At 50.7% G+C, this 27,993-nt stretch overlaps 1 long non-coding RNA gene across 1 annotated transcript; it reads left to right on the plus strand.

The window, feature by feature from the left end:
- Nucleotides 1-1,122: 1,122 nt before the first annotated feature.
- LOC119110280 (uncharacterized) lies at nucleotides 1,123-4,926 on the plus strand. The gene is made up of 3 exons (XR_005095469.1): nucleotides 1,123-1,796; nucleotides 2,157-2,267; nucleotides 4,623-4,926. It is a non-coding gene; the product is annotated as an uncharacterized LOC119110280 (long non-coding RNA).
- Nucleotides 4,927-27,993: the final 23,067 nt, after the last annotated feature.

The following is a 27,993-nucleotide window of genomic DNA, read 5'->3' on the forward strand; positions in this document are numbered from 1 at the left end:
GAGAGAGAGAGAGAGAGAGAGAGAGAGGGAGAGAGGACGAGAGGGGAGAGGGAGAGAGAGAGAGAGAGGAGAGAGAGAGAGAGAGAGAGAAGGAGGGAGAGCGAGAGGAGAGAGGGGAGAGAGGAGAGTAGGAGGAGAGGAGAAGAGAGAGAGAGGGAGAGAGGAGAGAGAGAGAGGAGAGAGAGAGGAGAGAGAGAGAGAGAGGAGAGAGATGAGAGAGAGAGAGAGAGAGAGAGGAGATGAGGAGAGAGCTAGAGGAGAGGAGGAGAGAGGAGAAGAGGAGAGAGAGAGAGAGAGAGAGAGAGAGAGAGTCCGATGGCTGGTGCAGGTGTACTGGAAGGAGAGACGTCACGCCGACGTAGCTGCAGTGAGAGCCGGAGGAGGGCCCGCGTGCTGACGCAGGTGTTCGGAAGAATGGAGGAGGTCCGGCGGCCGGGACTGGTGTATTGAGCGGAGGGAGGTGGTCCGTCGGCCTCGCTCATGTGTGCGGACGCGGCCGGCCGTAATAAATGGCGACGGAAACGGGCGATGGCAGCGATATAGGCCGAGCGCGCTCCGGCCTTATACGGGCGACGCGCGCCGCTCTCGCCCTAAGAAAGCGCCGGCGCCCGTCGTGTGGCATTTACATACGGGATGAGGACAGCCGGCGGGACGTCTGATTGGCTGGTGGGGAGGCGGAGAGGCCGGCTAACGAGCGGCCCGCCGTCGGTGCCGCGCTCCCGACCGACGGCACCGGCGAGCGCCGCCCTCCGCTCTCCGCTCTCCGCCCGCCGCCCGCCGCCCGCCGCCCTCCGTTCTCCGACCTCCCAGCGTGCCGCTCTGCCGCGCTGACAAGGCGAAGACGAGTGTGGACATGTGGGCAGTGGGTTTACAGTCTGAGGCGCTCTGCCGGCGCTGCTCGGTGTACTCACGCGTATCGTGCTGTCGATGCGGGGATGTGACGCTAATGGCTCTGAATTCGTCGTGAGGTAATGAACGATTGTGACAGAAAGTGGGGCTGACAAGGCAGGGGTCGGTTTCTTTGGAGTGATGTTGTGTCTCGTGCTGCACGTGGTCTTAACGTGCATTTTGTTTATTTTTCTGGATGGAACTTGTGCTGTTTTTTTGTGGAGGGAGGGCTTTGGCTGCTCCAGGGTTTGAGCACTCTCGGGTTAATTAGAATGGGCCGTTCAGCGGTGACGTTAGCATTGTGGTGGCGCCATCTGTAACAGTGTTTCGTGCATCGAATGCTAGGCGAACATCTGGCCTATTGGGTTTTAGGACAAAGTTTGTTACGAGCTTTTTGCTTTACTTGATTTGAATTCCGACGTGCTTTGGGAAGACGAGCGTGATCTTACGAACCAAAAGTGCATGAACTTTGTCTGTACGCACTTTCGTCCGCATCCCTGCTGAATGAGTCGGGTATTTCGGAGTCCATCATTGAGTCCCCGCACACAAGTCACTGGCGTAAAAATAGCACCCAGCGTTGTGCGTTTGCGTGCTTTTTAGCAGTCAACAAGCGACTAGCCTCTGTGGTCGTCGCGCTCGCTTCTGTACAGAGGCCTCGCTAAGGCCGCTGCTGCTCGCGTCCCACCGTGCCCGCCCAGACGCGTGACCGTCCCGCGCGCTCGTCGCAGGCTCGTCGGCGCTGCTGGTGAACACGTCGACGCCGTCGGTGGCCGCCTCGAGCGGCGCGCACTCGCTCATCACCTCCCAGCTGCTGTCGCAGATCAAGCACAGTCAGCTGGCGCTGCAGCTGGCCGCCTCCTCCGCCCAGCAGCCGACGGCCAGCACCGAGCCCTCCCGTATCATCACCAGTAGGTGGCGCTGCCGGCGGCCGCGGGGGGCGGTAGGAGCGGGACCGCGTGAATGGGAGCTGAAGGGCCCAGCCTTGCACTGCTCTTTTCAGAAGGCTTCACGCTTGTGGCGGTTTGTGCAGCACGTCCATCATAAGGGTCTGTGACGTTCCGGTGCCGTGAGGAAAGCATCTAGGTGAGGCCGCTACAGTGGTCACAAAGTACAGCTTCCGACAGGGCAGCCCCGCCAGTGACCGTCCGTCCCGTGTCCTGTTCGCCGTCGGTGTCCACCCCCGTTGCGGCTCGGTTGTCTCGTGCGCCTCGCTGTCCTCGCTGTCTGCTGCAGCCGCCTGTCAAACGGTCTCTCCCCCGCCCCTGCAGCGCCCATGCCGTCGCTGTTCCACACGCCGTCGGGCATGCTGCAGCTGCCCGAGGGTCTGGTGCTGCTCAACAGTCCGTCGACGGTGATACAGGCCGTCAAGAGCGAGCACGGTCAGTGGCCCGCCAGGCGGCGCGCCCGGCAGCGGCGGCGCCGCGGATGCACCGGGATGCACCGCTGTCGCCGATTTCTGGCCTGCGGGCGGTTCAGGTCGATGTCGTGGCTCCGTGTGCTATTCGTCGATGTCGATATATGTATGTATTCGTCGATGCTGTTCGTTGATGTAGTTTGGGGTGAGCGCCGGGACATCGGGCCGCGGCTGTCGTGTTCGGGCAGTGGCAGTGTCCATAGATGGCGCTACGGGCGTGTGTTGGAACGCCGCGCTGTTCTGACTCTGGTGTGACCAGACTTGTGCTCGACTCGAACTGAATCATGCATCGATTCATGAGTCAATGTTTTGGGGTGAGTCGTGAGCTGAGTCGGCTTGCTGGGAAAAATGTCGCTTTGGGTCACATGCCGCTTTGAGCCGAATCACATTGCTCGTTAATTTCGTGAGCCGAACCGTGAGCTGATCATTTCTAGCAATTTTGTGTCATTGAGTCATATGGATTAAATGAAAATGATAATATGAGGAAGCACGGCACGCCCCAGACGAATAAACAAACCATTTTACAGTGCTCAAATGAATGGCACGCAGCATTTGGTGTAAAGCTTTTACTCAAAATTAGCATAAAATGTGTTATTGTACTTTCCAAGCAGCAAACCCAATATTGTGGATCATGAAGTTAAGTTGACCAAATCTCAGCCAGGAACCAGGGTATGTTACATGGTAAGCACATCCTACACTCACATATCGTATATGCGAGAATCAGTGAAAGTATGTCCGCTTCCTACAATATAGAAGAGTTGGTCATATTTTGTAGTTTTCGGTTGTCAACAACAATATGTCTGTACCATCATACTTGGGCTGCTGTAAGCGTGCTATTGCTGAGGCTGTACGAAATCAACAGCAGTAGTGACCAGGTCGTTTCGTCTCTCGTGCGGATTGTTTGTTGCGGGATGTGACCTCCTGCGTCAATAGCTATTTTCACGCAGCATGCTGCAGTTTGCCCGTGAGAATTGGGCTTCCATATTTAGTGGTCTTGGAGTGCGGGTGCAGAAGCGCGCAGCACCGCAATCTCTGCGTCAATAGCTATTTTCACGCAGCATGCTGCAGTTTGCCCGTGGGAATTCGGCTTACATATTTAGTGGCCTTGGAGTGCGGGTGCAGAAGCGCGCAGCACCGCAATCTCTGCGTCAATAGCTATTTTCACGCAGCATGCTGCAGTTTGCCCGTGAGAATTGGGCTTCCATATTTAGTGGTCTTGGAGTGCGGGTACAGAAGCGCGCAGCACCGCAATCTCTACGCAATGCGGAAACCTGTTTTGACTCCTAACTCATCATGAAGTGGCCTGATGAGATGAGGTCTGATGAGGCACCCCGCGAAAACGGCAGTGGGCGGCGCCTTCGTTAGCAAATATCGAGTTCAGTTGTTCAGTTCAGTTCAATTCAGCTCAGTGCGGTTCCTTGTTGAGCGGAAAACGGGGCTCAAGTTAGGTGGATTTGTGTCGGGCTTGTTTCGGATAAATGTACTTGTAATTCGTAACATTTACTACCTAAATAAGATCATAATATGTTTGTAACTTATGCTAGCTAATTGCTATTGCAAGAACCGCAGTCCGATGTTGAATTGTTAACGTGCCTTGGCCAACGGTATCGCTAGTATGTTAGTGGAGATGTGATTGCTTGAGTGTGAATGCGTTTGGCTGGCACCTGGTCGGTCTGGGTGGCGGGGGCCAGGTGGAAGGTGTTAGCCGGAAGCTGAGACTTGAGAGAGCTAGCTGTTTGGTAGCAGGTTACGGGTTATATGTGGTTTGCGGAGCTGCATTTGGTAGGCTCAATGTACAAACTTGCGTCTTGACTTTCATATCTATTTTCCATACCACGATATGCATTAATATATATATATATATATATATATATGAATGAATGAATGAGCCACATGGCTCGTGAGTCATAAGACAACGAGTCAGAACTGAAAATTGAACCCTTGATTGTACAAGCTGTGTAAGTTATGAGTCAAATGATTCAATGCAAGCAGTGAGTCAGAACTGAGCTAAATTTCAAAAATGATGGAACGTCTTTAAGTCATGAAAATCTTAATCAGATTCATCAGAACCTGAATGGGATCCCAAAATCTGTGAGTCGCTGCTGAGTCAGCCTAACAAAAGTTGTGCCGAACACAAGTCTGAACGTGACCGTGTGGAGTCACCTGTTGTGGCTGGGTGGCGGCCTAGGGTTGAACCGCGGATGTGTTGCATCTATGCAAAGCGTCTCCAGCGCGGTGCGCTGTCGGCAGGTTTCAGGGCCGGTGGTGGAGACTGCAGGATCGCAGATGTCCTGACGGCCCGTTCGTTGTCTGCTTCCAGCCGGCGAGCCGCCCAACACCACGCAACCAACAGACCTCTCCAAGTCCCGCGTCATCAACCATGTCTCGTAGACCCGCCTGCTGCGCCGGCCGGGGCGCGTTCCGACGAGCCCTCTCCGACGCCGACCCGGGCGAGCGCCGTCTCTCAAGACGAGGCTCCGACCGGCGCCTCTGGTTGGACGGCAGCTGTGCTCAGTACGTCGTCTCTGGTCGGCCCGACGGGGCCCGGCCGGCTCAACCCCCGCGCCGCCTCCCGACGTCCAGTGACGGCTGCGTGCCGGGGTCGACGGCCGGCGGAGGTGCTAGGCGTGGACTACCAGTGAGAGGCGGCGGCCGCTGCACCGGAGGGCGGCCGCTGGCGGAGACCGACCCGACCTCGACCCCGCGCGGAGCAAGAGCAGCGGCGGCCGGCTCGCCTGCGCGCGTGTGTGTAGTGATAGTCCTGGCTGAGGTGGTGTTACTGCGCGTCTAACGCCCATATCTTCTTTCGAAAGGACTGAAACGCACCGCTGCACTGAGGATGATCTGCGCAAATGATATGAGCGTTGAGAAAGACGGCCTTTACACAAATCTCGTGGCCCAAGCACGGCTCCTCTGCTGAATGCATGACATTCAGACAGCATCTGCGATCCGTGTGGTTCTTAGGCTTCATGAAAGTATCTCGCTCAGTTCTTCATGTCCTTTTGTACAGTGCTGCTGAGCAGGATTAGTGTTTCTCATCGTTTCGCACCTGAATACGTTGCTTTGTTTTCGTCTGTCCTGCGACTAATAGCTTGGTGGGTGTTGTTTTATTGTTATCAAAACTCGACTAACGTCCTAGTCAACCTTCATAGAGCGTGGTGTGAACCCTGTTCAAAGCGGGATTTCTGGTTTGTCTTACAAACAAATAGGAACCAACATATTTCAGTAAGTGTGTGACCTGTGCTGACTTGAAGCAGCGCTCACGCCCTGGTGGGCAGTACAGGTTGTGTCGCTCAATGCTTCAACGGGGAAGACCGATTGCTGTGTTTCGATGCCGCACCAGCTGTTCTCCATGTCATCGGTGTCAGTGCGTCCCATCAGTGTGCGAGCAGAGGGAAAGACAGACAGATGTATCATTATCGGGTGCTAACGGAACTCTGCCAATTTTCTGGAGCAATGAATGGAAGCTGTTGCGTTCGAGCCTCGCTGGCGGCGTGTGAGTTCGGCGTCGGCCATATTGTCGAATTTTATAATGGCGTCGAGTCGTATTCACGCACGTGTCCTGTGGTATGATACCTGCGAACCCATGGTGAAAGCCGTCGCCTATGCACGGCTTGTGGCAGGTGACGGGGCTTGCTTCCGCTCAAGGGTGCCGAGCGTCTGTGGCCGGCGGCCGGCGTCTGCTGCCGCCTCACTAGGCGGCTGGCGAGCCCTCGGCGGGCGCCGCGCCGCTGCCGCCGCCGCTGCCTCCGCCTCCGCCGCCGCCGCCTGACACTAACCCCGTGTGCTGTGTACTAGGGCTGCCGTGGCGGCGTGCCACTGACGTATAACACTGTGTGGGCCTCGCCGCGCGCCGTCCGCGTCGGTCCCGTCGGCGGGGCTAGCGCGGCACGGGCCGGCTCGCGCGCCCGTCCCGGTCGAGCGGCGCCGTCGCGTGGAGTCAGACTGGAGTGCCCGGTGGGCCGGACCTGACCGGCCTGATTGGTGCTCCTCCTCCCCCCCCCCCGAATGCTGTGTATTGCAGCCCCCCCCCCTCTCGTGTCATAGGGACCTGCGCTTGTTGCCTTCCCCAGCGTGACTGCTTAGTTGTCTTGTTACTTTTTGTAATAAATGTACGAGTTTAGGTCGCCTATGCCGGTTGACTTCGGTGAAGGCCCGGGGCAGAGAGCCTGTTTGCCTTTGCAATAGCCGACTGGATGATCGATAAAGAATGGAATGTGACGCTTTGAGAGACGTTTGGAACCGTTCTGGAAAATTCGCACGGAGACAGGTCGTGAGACATCGGATGCGTCAGTGCCGCTTGGTCAGCATTTTCTGCTGACAAGCCGACGTCTCCCGCGTGATGCAGCACTGCCGGCACCGATATCCTGTGGTGCGTACACCACATGCCTCTTGTATGATGTGGAGATCGAACGGCACGCTCGTGCAGCGCCAGGAAATGTCGGCAGCGAGCTGGGCTCGCCACCTCCGGCGTCCGCCCAGAAATTGGCCGGCGCCTCCGTTCACATCCTGAATGGTGCCGATAACAGCTGACGCATCGCCGGAAGGAAGCGCCGCGGAGGCTGTCGCCGTCTGGAGACGGCCGGCGACGTCGCTAGTGGGGGCACTTCTGGCCGGAATTCCCCGGCGCCCCGCCTCGCATGACGCAGGGTGCGCCCCGAGCGGTGCGTGTTCTCGGCGGCACCATCAGAGACTGGCCGGCCGGCATTTCCTCTCTGCGATCACCTCGCAGGCACGCGGTGGCTGTGGGAAATGAGTAACTGCGCGTGTTCGAGCGCGGTGCGTCAGCCGTCTCTATCGGGACGTTCGTCGGGCCGATCGAACGAGGATGTCGAGCCGATCAGGTTACCGATACCGCCGAGCGGCCTTGAGTGCTGGCGGCGTTTTTGCGCGGCTGGCCTGCGTCGAGTGCCGGCATCTCCGAGGTTACCGGGAGCGTTCGATGGCACACGGCCACCGGAGATGGGATACGAGACGCTGCTGATACACTGCCAAGAGCGCCGTCAGGGACGCGTGCGCCGGTGAGCTGCTGTCGACAGCTGCGTGGTTATTTGTTATGTGATGACGGGAAAGGACGGACGCTCTCGATTGAGCATGCCATTAAAATTCGTGTGTATACGTACTTGCATCCATCGGATATTTTGTCTTAATCGTGTAGAGATGGAAACGAAAATGTCGTTTTGGGGCAGTGGACAGCTTCCGAAATTATGGCAGGCACGACTTGTTTCAAGTATGGTCCGCAGGTTAAAAATTGTCTCAGCATGTGGCAAGGATACTTATCACTGACCTACCCATGTACATGAACTGATGAATATGAGATCATTGCTTAGTCCCGTTCGCTCGCCCTTTCCACATACCGTGGACTATATTTCATTTCACCAAAACAGTCCTGGTTTCTCGGTCGTCCGTTTGTAACACCAGCGTATTGCGCTAGAGAGTCCCGGATGGCTCTTTCCCGTCCCCTATAACGCGTCCCTGGCCGTGTCCTCGTCCTCGGTCTCATCCGCCCCGATTCTCCGCGCTCTCCAGCTGCCCCAGACGACGCCGGGAGTGACTCCGAGAGTCCAAATCAGACACTTGACGCCGCCCGCGCCAGCCGCGCCAGCCCCCCCCCCCCCCCCCCCGGCGGGGGGGGGGGGGGGCAGCAGGTGGCGTCGTGACCGGTGGCACGGCCGGTTCACGTGCGCGGGCCGCTATCGCACCGATAGCCTGGCGCCGCCAGCGGCATTATCCGAACGACAGATGGCCGGGCAAACAGACGGCGGCGCCGCCAGCTCAGAGCGCCGGACAGCCGCCCGGACATACGCGGGCCGGACGCCACCCGCGCTGTCCGGCCGGGCGGTGGGACAGGTTCGAGGACGAGCGCAAACCAGACCGGTCACCATCAGGAAAGCCGGGGCGATGGATGTGGCGTGGAAACTGCCAGTGGCGACGTGACGCTCATTGTCATTAGCCAAATCTTATTATTCAGCTATTCAGGGATGTTGTGCCGGTTGCCTTGCCACTCCGACGTTTCCCAGCATTCTACCATTTGCCGGCAAGAATGACTGGGGAATGCCGCCTGAATACATACCAGCGACCACGCCATTTTGCCTTGGAAATGATCTACTCAGGGATGCATAGAGGACTTCACAATGGAGGGGTGGAGTGGTACGCCTGAAATGCTGGTATCGAAAACCAAGCGCGCCGTAAAAATTGCGAAATTCAATTTGCGGCGTAAAACGTGTGGCAGCCAATGCAGAGGTGCATGAAGAGAATCAACGTGTAACTGGGCTTGTTTCTTCCTTGCTTCCCGTTGCGGACGCAGCTCCCAGCCGATACCAAGGGCGGTAAAAGTGTACTTTTTGTCGCCGACCAAATTTATTGGGGGGAAATTGTCACCAGCAGCGTAATGCGATATCACATGACAAAATGGTCATTAAGCCCACGCCCAGTAGCGTCATCAGGAATCCGCCTATCACAGAAAGCCTGTTTCATCACTGCCATTTTCAACATCACGCACACAACTAAAACGCTCAACTCTACAATGTCCTTCAAAAAATGTCAGCATAAGTGCAGCTGCTAGCAAAGCAGGCACACCTGCCCTAGACTATGAGATAGTCCATTCACAACAATAGTTTTCTTCCACCCTTGGGACTTGCAGAGGCCTCATGTTTAAACCTACGGCAGGATCTGCTTTCCTCGACCGCAAAAAAAAACAACGAAAGACCTTCACAGCCAGAGCAGAAGGATGCATGGTACACCGCGAACCAGTGGCGAACAGCACTGGGGATGGCGTCCAATATGCGGGCCTCCTCGAGGCCGTGCCCCCTTACGAATATCACGTGTGCGCTTCGGGCGCTATCTCAACCGTCATTAAACTATCCACCATACCTTGGGCACGCTCCAAGCCTGGCGTGACATGTTTTGCCTGGTGGGCGCATCTCGCCGTGCCCAGCAAGTAAGTCGCATTGAAATTTAGGGGGGGGGGGCAGGGTCATGCGATCCCCTTACGATTTTCAGAGAATTTCAATGCGTCATATTGTGCAGCCTCGCTCAGATCTTTAAAAACTCTCCTCTGGGACATCCACTGCACGCATGTTGACACGGCAAAGTGCACCAAGCAATTATCGTTCCAGAGTAGCGATGTTTCTTTACGTGCATTGCAAGACGATGCAAGGCTGGCGGGCGCGGCGGGCGGCAAGCGACAGTTCTGCGGACGGCGCGCGTAGGGCTGGGCGTTGTTACATGAACGAAGCCCTACATTATGAAGATAGGCTCGAAACAGATAAAGCTGCATGCTGTTGTACTCATAATTAAACAAGGGACATACCTCTCCATGTTCCATGCCATTACACTGCGTGCTTTCGTATATGAACATGCAAAGCTGATGTCGTTTAGAGAATCTGACATAAGACTTCGTCTAGTGGGGTCAGTTAACAACAGTAGACTTCTTACCAATCGCGAGATCTCTTGACAGATAGATTACCGATGTCTTTTTTACGAGACCCCACCTTTCTCACGTCAGGGAATCGCCCTTCCCCTCCCCTTTCAGCCCGCATTATGAGGACCGGCGAATCAGGGTAAAAATTAAAGGGAATGGTCCACATTCGAAGATATTGAGATAAGCATCAGATATGATGGGAAGAGCTGACGTGTAACCATTGGTAAGCTTACAAAGTTCAAAAACGACCCTATGTACCAAATTTCAAAGATTTTTTTTTTAAAATGCGCCCCATTACGTTATTACTCGAAGGCGTCACGGAATCTTTTTGTGACGGAAGCAATACCTGGCAGCATCTGACAGCCAGCCCTAACGAATACCTCGAAACGCACGGAAGCTGACGCCAGCCGGCCATTCTCGCCGCAGGCGCTGTGTCGGGTGGCGGATTAGTGAATGGCTTGTTTTGTGGATTTTTGTCTTGGCACTGGTCGTGAGAAAAGCTTTGGTGGGCTGTTTGACACATGCAACGTAGCGATCGTCAGCTTTTGTCAGATTATTCATATCAAAGCACGATATGCTGTGAAAACTGGCATATAGTGTTATGAATCTCTAAGCGAAACCTGCCAAGGACTGTTGAGAATGTCAACAGTGTATTGTCGACCTATCTTTGCCTGCAGTGCTGTAGTCCTGACGTTCAGATCATGTGATGTGCGCTGCAGTTACTTTTTTCATTATTTGTAAATGGAAATGCAGCTGCATGCAAAAATTGATAAATTTGCAACATTGTCATGAATTGGTTGCCAAAGTATTGTTATTGCCATGGTAACGATGATAAGGTTGAGATACTAGACTATTTTTCTTGCTTAGAGTACTAGTTAAGCCTGATATAACCATTGTGATGCAACAGCATTATCGCTGGTGAAAGTCCTTTGGCGTTGGCAAATCAGTTGTTACCAGTCATTCATAAATTATAAGCTGTTTTCTCACAGGCTTGACATAGAGTAGTCAAACATTGTGGTACATCGTGTGTTTGGCACGGGTCAACAATGTCATTCTGGCACTATCTCAGTGCTGTATGGTGGCATGGCATAATGAACAATGACATGGTTTTTGTACTGCAATCCCTGCTGTTTTCAAAATATATTTCATCGTGAATAGATGGGTCAAACGTGCATTTCATTTGTGGTACTATGTGTATTGAATATTTCGCAATATGTATATATATATATATATATGTATATATATATATATATAACTACTGTATATTCTCTGATTTTATAATGCCTTGCTTACCCATAAACCCGCGCAAGGTTCTTTGCTCCGGTGCATAAAGCGCCAACCGAGCTCTTTGCAAGAAATACGTCAGAAGAAGAGAAAAATACGCCAGCAGCAGAAAAAACAGATTTGCCGTCGCGTCTTCTTTTTACTCATTTTTTCGGGAGAGCACCGTTCATTTTTCGGTGCCGTATTTTGTTGGCAGACAGTGGCGTTCCTTTTTATAATATTGACCTATGGCCTAGAAATGAGGGAAAAATGTCCCGTTGACGAGTGTCGCATGACCCGAAAAGTGCTCACGCTTACGTTCGCGACACGCATTCACCAGCGAAATGTTTCTAACAGCCGATCACCTTCCGCGGACCGCATCATCGCTTTTGCGGATGTACCAGCGGCCATGCTGTTTTGACCATAAGCAGAAAACAGCCTGTAATATAACGGTGATCGTGTGACGTTTCTGCGACGTCGACATGTCAAGGCGACTTTGAAGTAGCTTCCCAATAAACCGTTTCCCACTTTTCCGGGCGTGTAACTCAGGAACCAGAGGTTTTTTTGGGTCTTAAAAAGGGTATGGCCGTGAACTGCATCAAAAAGTCCTCAACATGGCCATTTCAGTTCAAAACTCCAAATAAAGGTGGAACACGCCATTTTAAAATTGTTGGCTGCCATCCTTTTATATTTATTTTTCACATGCAAGTGTAAAAATCTGCATTTCAGATCATAAAAACATCAAATGTTACAGCAGAATGACGCAACTTGTTACCAACATCCAAACATTGGTAGATATTCAATCAGTAAGTCAAAATTGTTCTTTGCATGCAAGCAGCATGCAAATCTAGGGTTATCTGCGATGCTTGCCATGTGTAATGCATGAGTGTCAATTGTGATCAACTTCTGAGGCACTACCTCATTCCATGTTGGGCTGAGCCCTCTCAATGATGATTCCTTCCCCATCCAACATTTCTACCCGGAAAATTACAAAAAAATATGAGAAAAAGCTGACTAAGCACAAAACCATCCTATCAGGGCTTTGTTTATTAACCATGACCCAGACCCATGGAATACTACCACCCCTAATCATGCATAAAGTTGACGCTCCTGTCATTATGTCACCACCACACAAATTATATTGATTTCTACCTTCAGTGTAGGCTGCAAATTAAGTAGGTTGTCTGTCTTCACAGCCTGCACTTAATGTATACAGTGATGATGACAAGGGTTTCATCAGGATCCTCATTTCCATCCATCAGGATCCATCAGTTTCATCATCACCACCTAACAACTCAGTGGTAGCAAAAACAGTATAGAAATACACCGTACTTGTATCCTGCAATGCAATGCGATTGTATCCTGCAATTTGCATACTGCATCATGCAATCCCATGCTCAGAAGTAGAAGGAAATATGCACATGAATGAGCACTGCAGAATGCATGGCTTCCAGAGCTTTCCTGTTACAGAACGGGTGCTATTATCAGGAAAAAGGGTAGCGTTGTCCTCAGAGACAACCAAATGCCAGCATTTCACTGACCTCAGAGGACAGTTGGACCACACTATCACAAACCCTCCTGCGATTTGAAATAAAACCCTTGGTGAAGGGGGAGATAGCAATGAAACCTGCACCGCCCCTCATTGCCCACATTTGCTACACCACCCCACCTCTCAGTTGCATTGCCTTTCCATGGCCTGCGCCGTTGGCTATCATATAAATTTCCAGCAACAAAGATTTGTGTTGGCAAGACCTTGAACCATGAAAAATTGTTTAATTGCTGCCGAAACGTTGATGAAATAATTGCATTTCAAGCCGGAACATGGCTCTTGAGGATAGGTATGCGGAGTAGGGGAAAATTGTGCAATGTACCCCAAAATACAGATGTCTTCCAGATTACCGCACTTCTTCACAAACCCAGGGGAGGGCTGGAGCCCTGAACTGAATAAGAAACTAAGAACACCTCTGGTTTGTAGATCTATGTGACTGGTAGCCATTCGCAATCAGCACAAAAGCAAAAATTGCATAAATTGGCATTTTAGAACCATTATTGTCGTCTGTCATTCCCCTTTATGAGGGGTGCCATCTGACTTCAACATCGAACCCGCGGTTCTTTTCAAAGGGAAGAAGGCTGGTCGTTTGTGACTGCTACAGTGAGTCAATAGCCTTTTCAGCGTCTTGAAAAGGTAGTTTGGGAAATCACAGGTCAATTTCTACTGTGGTCGGATCATCTTGCCGACTTACCCCGACATGTTGCTGCCTCTCGTCGCTGAAAAGAGGATGCTGAATCGCGACACCACCAACGACGAAAACAACGCCAAAAATTAAACCTTAGGCAAGTATTCATGACTCTTTAATGCGAATGTCACTTGCAAAGTTGCGGTGCGTTTGAAATTCACCACCCGCCTCATATCAGCCGCATCGCAACGATCGAACATGCCCTTGCGACCAGAAAGTCCCCATATCTGCATCTTTTTCAGCATTTTATAAGGTATAGTTGAGACACTTGGGGGCGGATGTTAAAAAAGCGAATCGACCGGCCAACCGGATCATAGGAAATACACTGGTTTGTCCCTGATCTGCTACCAAGCCGAGGGACCAACTAAAAATCAAAGGATATCTTTGTCGGCGGTTTGGAATGAAACCTGGAAAAGATACCATAGCGCCGTAAGGTACGATAAAGAATCTTTACGGGAAGTTTTACTCCTAATGTGTGACGAAATGTGTTACGATTGAGGTATGATATCGATGTATGGAGCTCTCATGTTAAGTTTTGGACAATGTGTTGTATTATTTCATCTTGGCCGTCACCAAAATTTTCTATCAAAGACATTTTTGGCACCAAGCTTCGTGTGAATAGATAAATTTTTGTCGCCACGTTATCCACCAAGTTGACAGGTTTTAACACCCCTCGCCGACACCGACACCAACATATATCGACATTCCAACACCTATATTGTCACTTTTGCCCTTTTTGTTTCAGCTCACAGCGACTTGGCGTTATGTCCCAAAGTGATGTCGTGCTCGTATGTCAATGCTCGTATGAGTAACTGAAAGGTAGGTTCGTATGTATTGGTCTTCACAATGATTCGCCTTGAAACAAAACATCGCAAAAACATTCCAGCCTAAGGTTCGTACGGCAGGCAAAGAATGGATACCATTATCGATGTAATGTATCATTAAAGGCATCATCTCATCTTGTGCTTTTCACCTATTCTCACATCAGACGCGTATAATTTGATCGGTAGTGCCAGTTTTCCCAAAATCCTTTTGAACGGCTCAAAATTTATTTTTGAAGAAGCCGACCCTACGGAAGAAATATCATTTGACTCCCCGCTCACCAGTATGAAAGTAATACGTTTCATTTTTTTCTGGCTTTCCTACCGCTTTTGTGTATTCTGTAATGTTTACAGCACACTAGATGCTTGTGTAAATGTGTGCGTGTCAAAATGCTTGGGTAATAAATGCTACGTAAGCTTGAAACGTTTTGTTTGGGCAAAAATATATGCGAACATGAAGGTAGTAGTAACCCGCAAATTCAACGGAACGTTTTAGTACGCCTTCAATTTCTCCCGTGTCGTTAATCCCAGTCGCTTTTTTCGAGGTGCGTTTTGGCTTTGGGAATGGGAGTATCGCATGACCCATGTGACGCACTGGTTTAAACTTAAGTCAACCAACTTTTCGGCAGCAGGCCCTTGCCCGCTGTTCCAATCGTAGACGTTCTTGTATTCGCATCAGAAGAGGCGCGCATGGTCATTGTCATGACAACGGTGGTTTTTGACTGCAGGGAAGAAGTATAGTGCCGCCGTAAAGCGTTGACAGCGTAGGATGGACTCGAAAAGTAATTCAATTTGATATCCTTGTTATGTCTAGACTTTGCTGCCGCCGCACTACCCGGTGCCATTATAAAACGTACCTAGTCCTGATATTTCTCTACCTTATGCTTTTCAAATATACCCCAAAGGTGAAACACTTCATTTTACTATACGAATTAACCTGCACCAACGTGCTAGTAATATGCGTTGGTGCCGCATTGCCAGGCTTCATTTACGGGAGGCAGTCAGGACGAAGCGCGGTGCTTTCGGAGGCGTGCATTAGTTGATAACATTTTACCACTGAAAGTTCATGGTTGACATCAATGAGTTCTCGTATCGGCAAATATATTTGATAAATAGTGCAAATATAGCCATCATTGGTCACAACAATTGTTATATTTTGCCTATTATATAACGCATATACCTAAGTCATAATAATTTAGAGGTAAGTGGTTCGAACCGGTATTCTCATAGGTGAGTGTACAGGCCATGCAAAGAGGTACAATTATAAGCCGATGTCAGCTTCGGTACTGGTGTTAGTGCAGCTGCATATGTAATTTTGCCGTTGTCCTAACTGCGCCGCCTAACGGTACCTTGATCAGGAACGTGCCCACATCCAGCGACTTTACCACGTGTTTCTCATCGAACCATTCAGCGCCGAAATATAGATGTCTTTGCCGAATGTGAGGCCGGTGTCGCTGGCGGCTGCCGTTCATTTCTTGAAAGGCCCTGTCTTTCTATCAGTCGATTCTCTGAAGTTGTGAATAACGCAACTTAACTTGAATATTCCATAGTGTGTCGGTAGCTCACGGGTGATGTGGCTCCTCGGGTGTTCAGGGAGCTGGTTTTGGTACTAATTAGGCATTGCATGTGCACATGAAGTGCTCGTTTTTTTCGAAAAGCAGCTGTTGCCTAAATGGTGCCAACTCTGTGATGCCCCAGTGTGCTAGCCGACCCAATTTGAGCATTACAATCATAGCTACACTATTGCTGAATAAAATAGGTGCGGCAACAGGACTATCATAACTCCTCATTTTTTTGGTGCTATGGAGCAACCACCAGTGACGTTTGATGTTTAGACCGCTTCTCAAACCCCGTTAGTTACCTACTGCTCACGCTCAGGGAAAAGTATTTCCTCTGACTGCGCTGCGTTAAACGTAACGTCTCAAAAAGGTAACATCTGTTTTGTTATCTAATTGAGCTGAAGAGGCGTGACAAGGACGAGCATGTTGCTTGCTATGGGAAAAAGCAATCGATGTGTGGCTGCAAAGTTTCAAACATGCTATAAAAGCGTGGTGTGTAACCATACCTGAGCGTAATGCTGCGTTGGTCTCTCTCTCTCTCTCTCTCTCTCTCTCTCTCTCTCTCTCTCTCTCTCTCTCTCTCTCTCTCTCTCTCTCTCTCTCTCTCTCTCTCTCTCTCCCTCTCTCTCTCTCTCTCTCTCTCTCTCTCTCTCTCTCTCTCTCTCTCTCTCTCTCTCTCTCTCTCTCTCTCTCTCTCTTTGGTTACGCCACATCCTCCTCCTCCTCCATGCGTAACGTAATATACAGACGGCCTCTATCTCTCCACTTCTTGACGAAACTTTAGGCAGCGAAGTTAAGGACCCCGTAACACCTGACTTGAAGGCCGCATTTTGCTGACCCGTCAGATCACTTAGACATGACATCTTTTTAAAGTGTGCGTGTTAAAACCGGGATTTGACACAGTGTGTGCTGTGACGCATTTGTGATGCAATGTGACGTGGCTGTGCCTACGGAGAACATCTGTGCTGCAGTCAAATCAGGGCAAATATTGGCGTCGGCGTAAAATCGCCTGCAGGGCAATCAGACGAACAGCATAAAATACAGCGATGATAGTGATATAACGTCAAATATTTTTTTTTTGGCAGCTCGAAGGCACGTCAGATCAAGTCTCTAAAATATACCGAACAAATGCTTGAAAAACTTTTGCGGCGTATCAGTACGCCAGCCATCTATAACAATTGCAGGCCTGTCATCCATGTTCACCTTGAATACAGCAACATCAGGTCACGACAGGTCATGCCTTTGATCTCAGGCGACCATATTAAAGCCGCAGGGAGAAGACGTTTGCAAGTTTTGAAACCAGTGGTCTGTGAACCGATAGGGAGCTCAGTATAGGAAACAGGAGGATGTGAACAACTGTGGCTCGCCGTTTAAGAAAAGCCTGAAAAATCGAGTGGGATCCTCGACAGGAACTTTTGCAATTACTTCTGTGATTCGCTTCGATAAGGACACATTGCCGAAATACCAACACATCTAGATCTTCATTCTCCTGGTTTTTCTCCGAGGAATAAGGATATTACTCCTGTCTTACCTATGGTACCAGGAATCTGACTTTGCTGGTCACGACCAGATAGATCGACTGTTGGAAATAGGGCCAAAATAATTAGCGTTATTAAAAAACATTTAGATCAACCTGCCTTGGCTGAATTTGTTCTCCATGTCATATGAAGACGAATTGGTAAGGCCTTGCAGCATGCCAAGTAGCGCGGGCGCGGAAAAAACATCGGCAGATCAGCTGGCTTTGGAAGCATTTTACTAAAACATCAAATACAAAGTGGGTGCGGCAAAAGTGGGCAAGTGCGTAATAAATGTGACAGATGACTCTGAATGGAGTAAAAAATCTCCACGCTGCTGATCTGCCGAAGCATCTCTTGAAACGCCTCCTCACTGTTGGTGGCTTATCAGCGACCAAAGTTGCCTAGTGTGGTGCAGTTTACTCACCTTCCCCTGTGTTTGCTCATACGAGTGCAATTAATCCAGTGCCAGTTATCATCGACGACAAACGTGCAAATTTTGCACGCGAGGATAAGGGAGGTAGCAGGGGCGGATCTGGGCACGTGTCACGGGTGGCCACTTAGGCGGCAATCTGGACAATTCCGAATTGGTTGCCCCCTGATGACAAGGTGTCCACGGCATCCCGATCGAGCTGCGGAGAACGGGCATGGAGTCGCAAGTGTGGTGCCGAATACCGAAACATGAGGACGAGGACTGCTACGATTTATAGCCACTCCACGCTGTTCCAATCATGTATTTGCCCCGCTAACTTTGCATTTCAACATCCGTGACCAATCCACAGCATTATCACAAGCTGGTGCAAGCATCCCGACTTAAATGAAAGGGCCGATCGATATCATTGGCATCGTGGCAATGCTCGATATAAAATGTCCGTATGCATGCACACCATATTTCAAACATGCACCCCTGATCCGAGGGTGGCTAGCACATATGTATTTGGGTTTGGGTTCTAAGGCAATATAGTCGCGAAATCGAAATTCCAGAGTGTATGCGAGATCTGAATGTCTTGTCTAGATCCTGTGAAATGCTCACATTTACTCCCATTTTGATCATTCCGAGTAATTTTTGACCGTTTTTTGGGATCTGCGGGACAATACAAAACTTGATCACGCTTCACGCTGTGTTTCAAATTCAGCCAGAAAGCGTTTTCTAATAGATCCTGGATATCTCACCGGAAGTCCAAATTCTCCAAGCGGACTTCAAGCAAAATTTGTCGCCTGAAAAGAGGTTTCACAGTGTTACAAAAAATAGGCAGTCAGGCCCCTGTTCCACAAAAAGAGCTTACAAACTTAGGCTCCTCTAAATTGTGTCATGTGACCATGCGAGCCGAAAACAACGCGATTTTACTTGCTCTTTCGATTCTTGCGCCATGTCTGAGTAGGGCGCATTGGTAGAACGAAGCATTTGTTGGTATGCGAGCTCACACAACGTAAACCAGAAGTGCGAAGAGTCATACTTCCGTTTTATGAAAATTGGCCCACAATGCGACAGCTCATACATTTGCTGAGATCATTAACGCTGGTGCCGCATTTCCGTGGAGCAATTACGCACCGATCGTCACCGCATGACTCGTTAGGCTGACGCCTGCGAAAGTGAACTCGCCACTGAGCAGGTTACCGTGGTCGGCCAGTTAGTCACTGGAAGACACACTTGCGTGGAATATTACCGATGGCTAGGGGTCGCCTCAAGGCAGCCCCCGGCGTAATCACGAGCCGGTAACCTGCTCGTGTGAACGTGGCCTGCGAGCATTTACACCTGCTTTGAGTACACACACATGGACAACGGCGGCACGGGTGCCTCGGCCTGGCACGTGGTGGTCCCGCCGCAGGGGAAGGGGAGGATCGAAGTTGGACGGGGGCAGCCGGAGGGGAGGGGGGCGTTCTTGGTCCGTGCTGGTTCGTGCCGGATCCAGACGTCACCGGCCGTGCCTGCGGCAATGGGGAGGGGCTGGGGGTGCTAGGGTTCCAACAACGCACCACTGTCAGGCGGCCGTCAACCGCGTGACGCACCCTCTAATCAGTGGTATTGCACGTGGCTTCGCGGAACCTGGCTTACCTGGAGGGCGGCGGGGAACGCGGACGCGGCGTTGTTTTCCTTCGAAGCGTTCACGGTCAGTGTGCCGGCGCTCGGCGAATTGTTCTGTGACCCCGGCATGCGGGCAGGATGCGAGGGGGAGAGGTCGGAGGTGACGCGGGGTGGCGTGACACCGTGACGGGAATTGTTACGTTTCTTGTGGTGTGTTTCTGTGTTAGTTGATGCAACCCGGCCTCACGAGAACAGGCTGCGATGGTGCAGTGTCACGTGACGGTGCTCGGGCCAACACGATGGCGCTGAGGGTCCTCGCCGTGACGCGCTTCTCCAGCTCCGAGCTGCTGGTCCCCCAGCTCCGAGCTCTGAGCTCTGAGCTACCCTCCCAGATCTTAGGCCTAGATGGTGATCTGGCACTCACGGGCGTCGGGCCCCCGGTTCAAGCTGTGAGAACGCGAGCTGATAAACGGTCCCTTTTTACTCGGGCATTGTATTTCTTTGCAACAGTCACGACATTCGCAGCCTGAATGCGTTGTCTTTTGGACGCCGTCGTGGGGATCTTCAGTTTGCAAGACTTTCCAGGATTCCCGGAGCATGCAAGCTACGCTGAACTCCGCACCAAAGCCGAGGATGAGCACCTGGAACAGGATGTGCATGACCGTGAACATGCGCATGCGCGTTCTGCCGTTCGCTCTTCAATCTGCGTCTGTTTACCGGGCACGTTGTTCGAAATAGGTTTCCTTACGTAGCGGCGGCGGTTGCTGACATCACGTCGGCTGACTCAGAGTCGTGCCGCGCCGTCTGGCCCTGTGAGGTGCTGCAGTTGATGGCGGAAAGCGGGCTGTGCCCTATCCTTGAGATCAGGATGTACCGATGACTCAGCGCCGGCCCGTCTCATTGTCGGACCGTTAGTGGAGAGCGGCTCAGACCCCGCGGACGGTGTGGCGACCGCAGAAGATGGCAGGCGGCCGACCTGCGCGCCCCGAGCTGGGCTGCGCCGGGTCCCCCGCCTGCTGGCTGACATCACCGTCGGCCGCCATCACCGGTCACAGAACAGGACAGGGCACGGCCGGACGGGCGGCCGGCAGGCGGCGCCCGCACACGCGTCACGAGCCTGCAGCTGGGTCGAGGTGAATGCTGTGGTGGGGAGGGGGGGGGGGGGGGGTGACGTACATGCCAGTGTTGTTGCTGCTGAGTTCGCGTGCCCGCATGGTGCGGGCTTGTCATAGCGATGAGGAAGAATTTCGATGGGAGCATTGCGCGAAACTTACGAGTTGAAAACATCGGTGCTTCACGGCTTCAAGTTGAGCCAGCAAAACAAACCAGAAAAGTTTGTGATCTGTCAGTGGAAACCTTGTTTGTGAAAAGTTAGGACAGGTTGGGCCCATCGCGTGATCGCATTTTTGCCAACCATGTTTCCATCAGCTAAACAATCACGTGCTACCTTTGAGCTCAAAGTGCTGACCGAGGGCGTTGCGAACATATTCAAGTTGTCGACGCCGAGGTCCCAGAACTGAATTTAACGCCGACCCTGAGATGACATACATCCAATTCTGGGATCCTGAGATTCCTGACAAGTGTATTGCTGCTCTGGATTTGTATTGCACACTAGAACCCTTTGCTCATCACAACTTTTGTATTAATCTTTAAGCATTAGCGCACTGCGTTAAATGGGAACCACAGAGAGCAGGTATGCTGAACGGTAGCTAGGTAGACTATGTCTAGCTAGGTGTCTAGGTGTCTAGCTAGGTGTTTAGCCTATCGAAGTATCTATATGAAAGCTGAGAAAGGAGAGCGAGTACACCCTTACCGCTCCACCACCTGCTAAATCTGGGGACTCAACATAGAGTCGCTTGATTAAAAGCAACAGTCGAATGCTATTTGGAAATTGAATGGCATCATGCGCGCTAAATTTACTGATTCAAACGTGGTAGTTGACAAAAGGGTATAATTTTGGTCGCTCCGATAAATGCAGAGAACCACCCATCTCCAGCTTGTGGGTTTCCAAAACAATGGCTGTCCAAACTTATATGCAGGGGTGCAGCCATGCAGCCAAGAGGGCCCGCTAACCGTATGTCAGGACTGCACATGTCCCTGGATGCCAGGACTGCAGATATTCCGGGATGCCAGGACTGCAAATATCATAGTCCAGTGATCTCTTTAACAACAGAAATACAAAGATGGACACGCTTACACCATACTGTGCCTGTTTTTTACCATGCTAATAGCCCATATGCTATTTAATCCTTATGTTTTGGGCATATACAGCCAATACAGCTAAATAAAGTCACTGGTGATAAGCCATGCTGCCATTAGGGCTTTTCGAAGCACTCACCTACTGAGGCCGTATGACATTGTCACCCTCTCACCACAGCAGGGAGAGCGGGCATCACGGAGAATCGAACTCCTAAGGTTTGGTTTCCCAGACACGCAGCGCAACCATTGCATTACTGGGACCCACGTAACGATAATCCCCGCGTACTCAAGGATGAGCACAACAGAATAAGCCCAAGACCTACGTCATTGAGGTTTAGGACATAGGACGTGTTGGACCACAAAAAAGGCAACATAAGATCACCATTGAGAATAAGGGTAAAATGGCGTTACATGATTCAGAGCTGACGCTGTCAGAAGTTTGCTTTGTTTTTGTCAGGAGGTTTATGAAAAGCTCCAGATCAAGAAGGAAATAGCCGCAGCCTAATGCGTCATGCTCTGCATGTAGTCACATTTAGCCCGATGGTGTTCGTTCACCGTATGTATATATATATATATATATATATATATATATATATATATGTATATATGCATATATATACATATATATATATATGTATATATGCATATATATATACATATATATATATATATATATATATATATATTCAGCAGTAACACAATCTCAAACTATCCTACTTGTTTTTTTCCTGATGGACAAAGTAACTGGAGAATGCCTTCCGCACGCACCATTGTCTACACTGGCCGACGGCATGAACGTCCTCTGGCATGATGGAAACGAGCGCGACAATTTACGCATTGATTGGAAGGTTGTGTGCGTTGCTCAAATGTGCTGTAGAAAACGCGCTCATTGCGCGATCTGACGCACCTGGTGAGCACCGCACAACGCCTCTCGCCGGATCAGGCCTTTCTCACCGTTATATGTCAGCAAGGCTGCTGACATTTATATATCAGTGTGGTTACTGACATTCACACCCCGCGGCTCTCGGCCAATCAGGCCTTTTTCAACGCTTTCCGTCAGAGCAGCTGTCGACATTTACGATAAACGAAATATAGCCTGAACTAATGGTTTTCCAGCGCAAGAGCTACTGTGCGTTTTGTTTCACTGCGACGAGCTCGTTGTGAATATGTCGCCATACAGTACCATCAGGCTGTTTCCGTTCAGTATAGCATAACACAACGAAACATTCCCTGTAATAAGCCTTATAATTGTGCAGACTCTCTCTCTCTGCGCACCGCAATTTGAACATATCCGTGGACAAAGCGTACAAAAAGGTGAGATCACGTATTCCGTTACAACGGCCATAATAATCGTCATTCATGTGGGGCAAAGTCTCGGTTTACGTACTAACTACATTGCAGTCGAAGCTTAAGATGCATTCGCAATACAATAGCATCACGAGCCTGCCCTGTTTCTCGTCGGCGTCAAACAACTGTAGCATAGACAACACGCACCAACTGACGAAGCTTTGGGTCTCTTGCATCCTACGTTAGTCCAGTGTACGATGGGCTCTGGATCCGTGAAGCTGTCACCGAATCCGGTCACGCCTCCGCTCACGTCACCGGCCACCGGCCGGGGCGACTCAGTCCAGCCCGCTTGACGTCACCGCCCGAGGGGCGAGTCGCGGCCGACTCGGTCAACGTCAAGTCACCGCTGAGTCACGGCCGAGTCTGTAGGTCAGCGCCAGATGACCCGGCGCCGACCGAGGTGAGTCCCTCGGGTGAGTCACAGGAACTCTCGGCCGGACCCACCTCCGGCCTGCGCCCTATCGCTGCCGCTGACACACCATGAGTCAAATCGGCCGATCGACGACTGAACATCGGCGGCATTTGAGCACAGCTCATGTTTTGCGCACAAAGCCGTGCTGCCGGAATTAGTAATACCGCCCACCTGCATGAGTATAACAATACGTGTCAACGCGTCATGGTCCTCGCTACGTAAGAGAAACGTTCCGTTAGCCATCGCCCCTACCCCCTCCCCCCCCCCCCCCCACCCAGCCTCGTTTGGTACGGGAGATAAAATGCTAAAGGGGGCGGTGCAGGTGGCATGCTTAAAGATGGAAATGCATCCCCTGGCGATGGATCAAAACCACGTTTAGTCAAGTCAGTGGCCTAGCGCTGTGTGTAATATTTTGTAGAACGATTTTTAGCATCTCTTTGTAGCTCCTTCCTGGTTAACGCGCTTGGGTGCAGCTTACATTTCAAAGTTTCAGCAGACCTATATAAGGAGTGAAGCGTGAAAAAGGCTGCGTGCCATTCGTGCCTTTTACCGTCAATGTCACTACTTTTGCCGATATCTTTGCATATTAAGTCGCATTTCAAAACGCGTCGAAGATATGTAGGTATATCAATCACACATTATGATTCTGACGAATTACTTTAGTACGAACAATTTAAGATTTAACAGCTTTCGTAACTTTTTTGCGTGCTAGCGCGAGGCGTCAAGTGCAGCCCCTCGCTGAGTATGTATGTGGTGTCCCTGAACAAAAAGAACGGGTACAGAGACGCGGCGATATGCCCTCTGAAACCGAAGACTTGGTCAGGTTAGCACATTTGTTGCATGTATGGTTGCCCGGTCGTGGCACATTAAACACGTCTTAATTTATTTAAAATGGATTAAATGTCGAAGGACTTTCAAAAAAAATTATGACATGAGTTAAACGGGACACATTGTTGCATGCCCTCCCGATTTTGTTCGTAACTTTTCAGTGCCTGGACATTGGTGTCCTCTCTTAGCAAGCTGTAACAACTGTGGTAAGTTATGAACTTGCATGACACATGTAGGGGTTGAATAACCGGGAACGATACACTGCGACAGCGATTTTGTGCGCGCTACTGCTGAAGGTGAGGCGCCAACATGATAATGTTTCTGTTATTGGAACTAGTATGGCTGAAAAGACGCTCTTTGAATTCAGAATAGCCTTTAATTTTTTTGAAATACGATAAGAAAACGTTTCCACTACGTTATAGGGAATGTATCGCATTTTATTGGGATTTTGAACTGGGACAGCTATTTTCAAGACCATTTCCTGTAGTTCGCAGATATGTTCTTTTTGGGGCTTCAGACCAGCGGCCCAGGTAGGAGCGGAGTAGGGGGGGGGGGGGGGCACGTGCCACTCACCTAGGTCCCGAGAGACCCAAAGGATCTTTCGAAATCGGCCTGATTTGAGGGTTCGAGGGGCTGGCAGGAGGTCATGTTAATGGGCCCGGTCTGCAGCGCCGGGCCCCCAAATCCCAGTCAGAGGTCGTTTGTGCCAACCGGGGGACCGTGAGTCGATGAGGGCACCTAAGTCGGTCAGACGTCACCAGCGCCGAACAGTCGGCGCTGTGTCGGCCGGGCCCGAATGTCCATTACCCAAGCGCGGACAACGCCGTGGACCGCGATTTACATCGGTCGGCCCCATAAGTTGAGGAGTGGACCCTGCGTCGGCCGAGGAGCTACAGTGCTTTATGGTCGTGTGTTAGTAAAGGGCCCGAGTCGGCTTGGGAGATTGTCGAGGGAGCCCGAAAGGCCATTCTCGACCAAAGATCAAGAGCCCGCCTGGAGGATCGAAGGACCCAAAAGGGTCACAAGGCCCTTACCCCTTAGTGTGGGTCACAATAAGTACCTTACCCGTAGAGTCGTGACCTCAGCTGCCATTCAGAGCGCATCTTTTACCGACTGGTGACCCCTTGAACAATGCGGGCCCCTATTGCGGCCAAGACTACCAACACCGAACAGCCGGATCCGTTTCAGTACGAGAACCCTGGGGCCCATTTCTCGAGCATGGACGAGGCCCGGACCCGTGATTTGCATTTGTTGGGGCCCTGCACCAATGGGGTGATCAGGGGCCCCGGTGACTTAACAGGCTTCATGTGTTGGTCGAGACCTGACAATGAAATGGATGGGATAACTTATGATGGGAGTCCACGCAGAGCCAATGGAATAGCCCTATGTCAGTCAGGCCCCTTAATACCGAACGGGGGGCCTTCCAGCCCACACTTTGAAGAAGCCGAACTAGAGTCTCTGTACAAATAAAGGACCACCCGCGGCGATAAAGGATCTTATTGGATCATGAGGGCTCCTGCATCGATCTGGCCATCTACCCGGGTCAGAAGGCCTCCCACGTCAGGGAGGGGACCAATGTATGATGTTTCTCTCAAGGCCATCCGGATCGGCCGGGAGAGCCCGCCCTCATGTCGTCAAAACGCAGTCGGGAGACACCCCGCGCTGCAACGGAGTGGCCCTTCAGCTGTTGTCCGGGAATGATAATGTGCCCCCTAATGTTCCACCCTCGGGCTCCCTTGACCGGGACGATAATGTGCCCCTCCCCTCCAGTGTTCTACCCGCGGGTGCTCTTGACCAGAACAAAGTCCTGGGTCCCATTAGTGTCCAATAGAATGGACCTAAATGAGGTCAAAGCTGAAAAGAGCAAGTCCATGTTTACATGAGAAAGTCCGTCCTTTTGCAAAATTGACTTGTGAAACGAACTGCATAAAGTTTTCGAGCCTCCGTGTTCGGAATTTTAGGAGCAGCAACTGCTCTGGACAGTATTGCAGTTACCGTAAAACCAAGCGACGCTGGCCGCTGCAGATGATACTAGGCAGCGGACGTCGGACGCAGGAACGACCGCCGTAAAACAATTTTTCCGAAAGTCTTTCGGAATAAATTTGCAACGTTCAATAATTAGGTTATTGGGTTAGGTGTCAACAAAACTGTCTCGCTGACTTAACACCCGCCCGGGTGGCCGGCTAGATACCCTTCGCTCGAGTGTGGGGGTCAATTTGACCCCCGTGAGATCCCCGGAACTAAGAAAGCTAGAAACACCAAATTTACAATGTGTCTTGACCAGTGCGTGAACTCACTTGGGTCAAAGTTTGAGCTTCCTAGTTCATTACCTTTAGGTCAAATAAGGTCAAGCAAGGTCAAATTTCAGGTTGGTCTCTAAAGTGCCCCCAAAACTTAGGCAGTTGTTTCTAAGCAAAGGTCCCAAGCCCATTTGAGGTCCGTGGCCTTGTTTGACCTTTTGAAGGTCATGGTGACCAAAATCATACTAGACTGCTCTGAGTTTTGCGTTTGAATAAGCGACAAAGATAACGCTAGGCAGTATACTCCTAAAACAAAATGTCGACCCGAGTGATCTTGGGTCAATGACCTGTTCTGACCTCAAGGAAATCAATGGAAGATGTATAACGCGGTTCCTGCCGTCAATAAATTCGGAATGAGCGCCAAAAGCTATCTCATACAGCAAGCCTTAGAGTAATAAATCAGGTTGGTTTTGACCTTGGTCTGACCTTTATAACTGACCTAAGGTCAACGTAATTTGCTCATTCAATATTTGTGGTGCCTAAGAAGGCATCTCAGAGATGTATGGCTTCGTCAAACACTCCGTTGTTGTATCAGATTGTACGATTTCCTAGAAATTGCCTTCGCTGAAACCATGGCCTGACTTTGACCTGCCATAGGTCAGCGAACTTACAAGGTACATCTAAATTTGTTATCTCAAACGACCCGCTATTCAATTGTCTACAGCTATGCAAAATTTGACGTGGCTACGCCCCGACGTTCGGAAACCATTCTGGAAAAACCTTTGGGGGAGGGTCAATTTGACCCCCCACCCGAGCGCGTGTTAAGCTAGGTTATTAATTGTTGCGGCCTGATCGCCTTGAAATGATGACCCAGACAAAACTTGTGCCCTGAACCCCTTTTGTAAGCTTCCCTGCAGCTCGGCAACGAGGCTATTGAGTCGTTATGTTAGATATGAAGGACTCAAAAGCCTGGTATATGTGCACTTACATGCATATAGATATAGAGAGAGAGAGAGAGAGAGAGAGAGAGAGAGAGAGAGAGAGGGAGAGAGAGAGAGAGAGAGAGAGAGAGAGAGAGAGAGAGGAGAGAGAGAGAGAGAGAGAGAGAGAGAGAGAGAGAGAGAGAGAGAGAGAGAGAGAGAGAGAGAGAGAGAGGGAGATATATATATATATATATATATATATATATATCATTTCTGACTGCCATTGGTGTTTGTAACAATGTATAGGTAGATAGAACACAAAAAGTACTTGGAAATCATCACCGACAGGAAGCGACCAAAAAACCATAGTGCGTGTCGGAGATCATCTGCATAAGTGCTTTCGAGGCTGAAAATATCGCTGACTCCCGATGCCGAAATGTGGCAATAAAAATCGCGGGGAGCAAAACCAGACGAAAACACGCTTGCAAGTTATCACCTACGGCATACAGAAATAGAAACACTCGCCATCGTACTGGATTTTGTGTTAAGTAATACCGATTTATCCAACGCAAAGGTATGCCGCGGCTTACAGCGGCAAAATGCACCAACTATCCACTGTCATTTTCTACTACGGTCCACACAGGACAGCGTTTTTCTGGCGCCCACAGGGCTAAGCCAGTAACGTATCGCTGTCGCCCAAAGCGTCGACGAGAGGCCGGGCGGTGGTTGTCGCGGTTATTGCCAAAAATGTAGGCACAAAACCACCACTTTAAGCCTGACAACTCTCGTCCGCTGTTCTCGTTGCTGTGACAAGTTAACTGAGTTAAGTGGAGAGTGTAAATCTACGTGAATTTTAGGGATGGAGGCCGGCAACAGAAAAAGGGAAACGGAAGATGTTA

Source organism: Pollicipes pollicipes, unplaced genomic scaffold (genome assembly GCF_011947565.3).
Source record: "Pollicipes pollicipes isolate AB1234 unplaced genomic scaffold, Ppol_2.1 Scaffold_2555;HRSCAF=2994_pilon_pilon_pilon, whole genome shotgun sequence".
Classification (NCBI taxonomy): domain Eukaryota; kingdom Metazoa; phylum Arthropoda; class Thecostraca; order Pollicipedomorpha; family Pollicipedidae; genus Pollicipes; species Pollicipes pollicipes.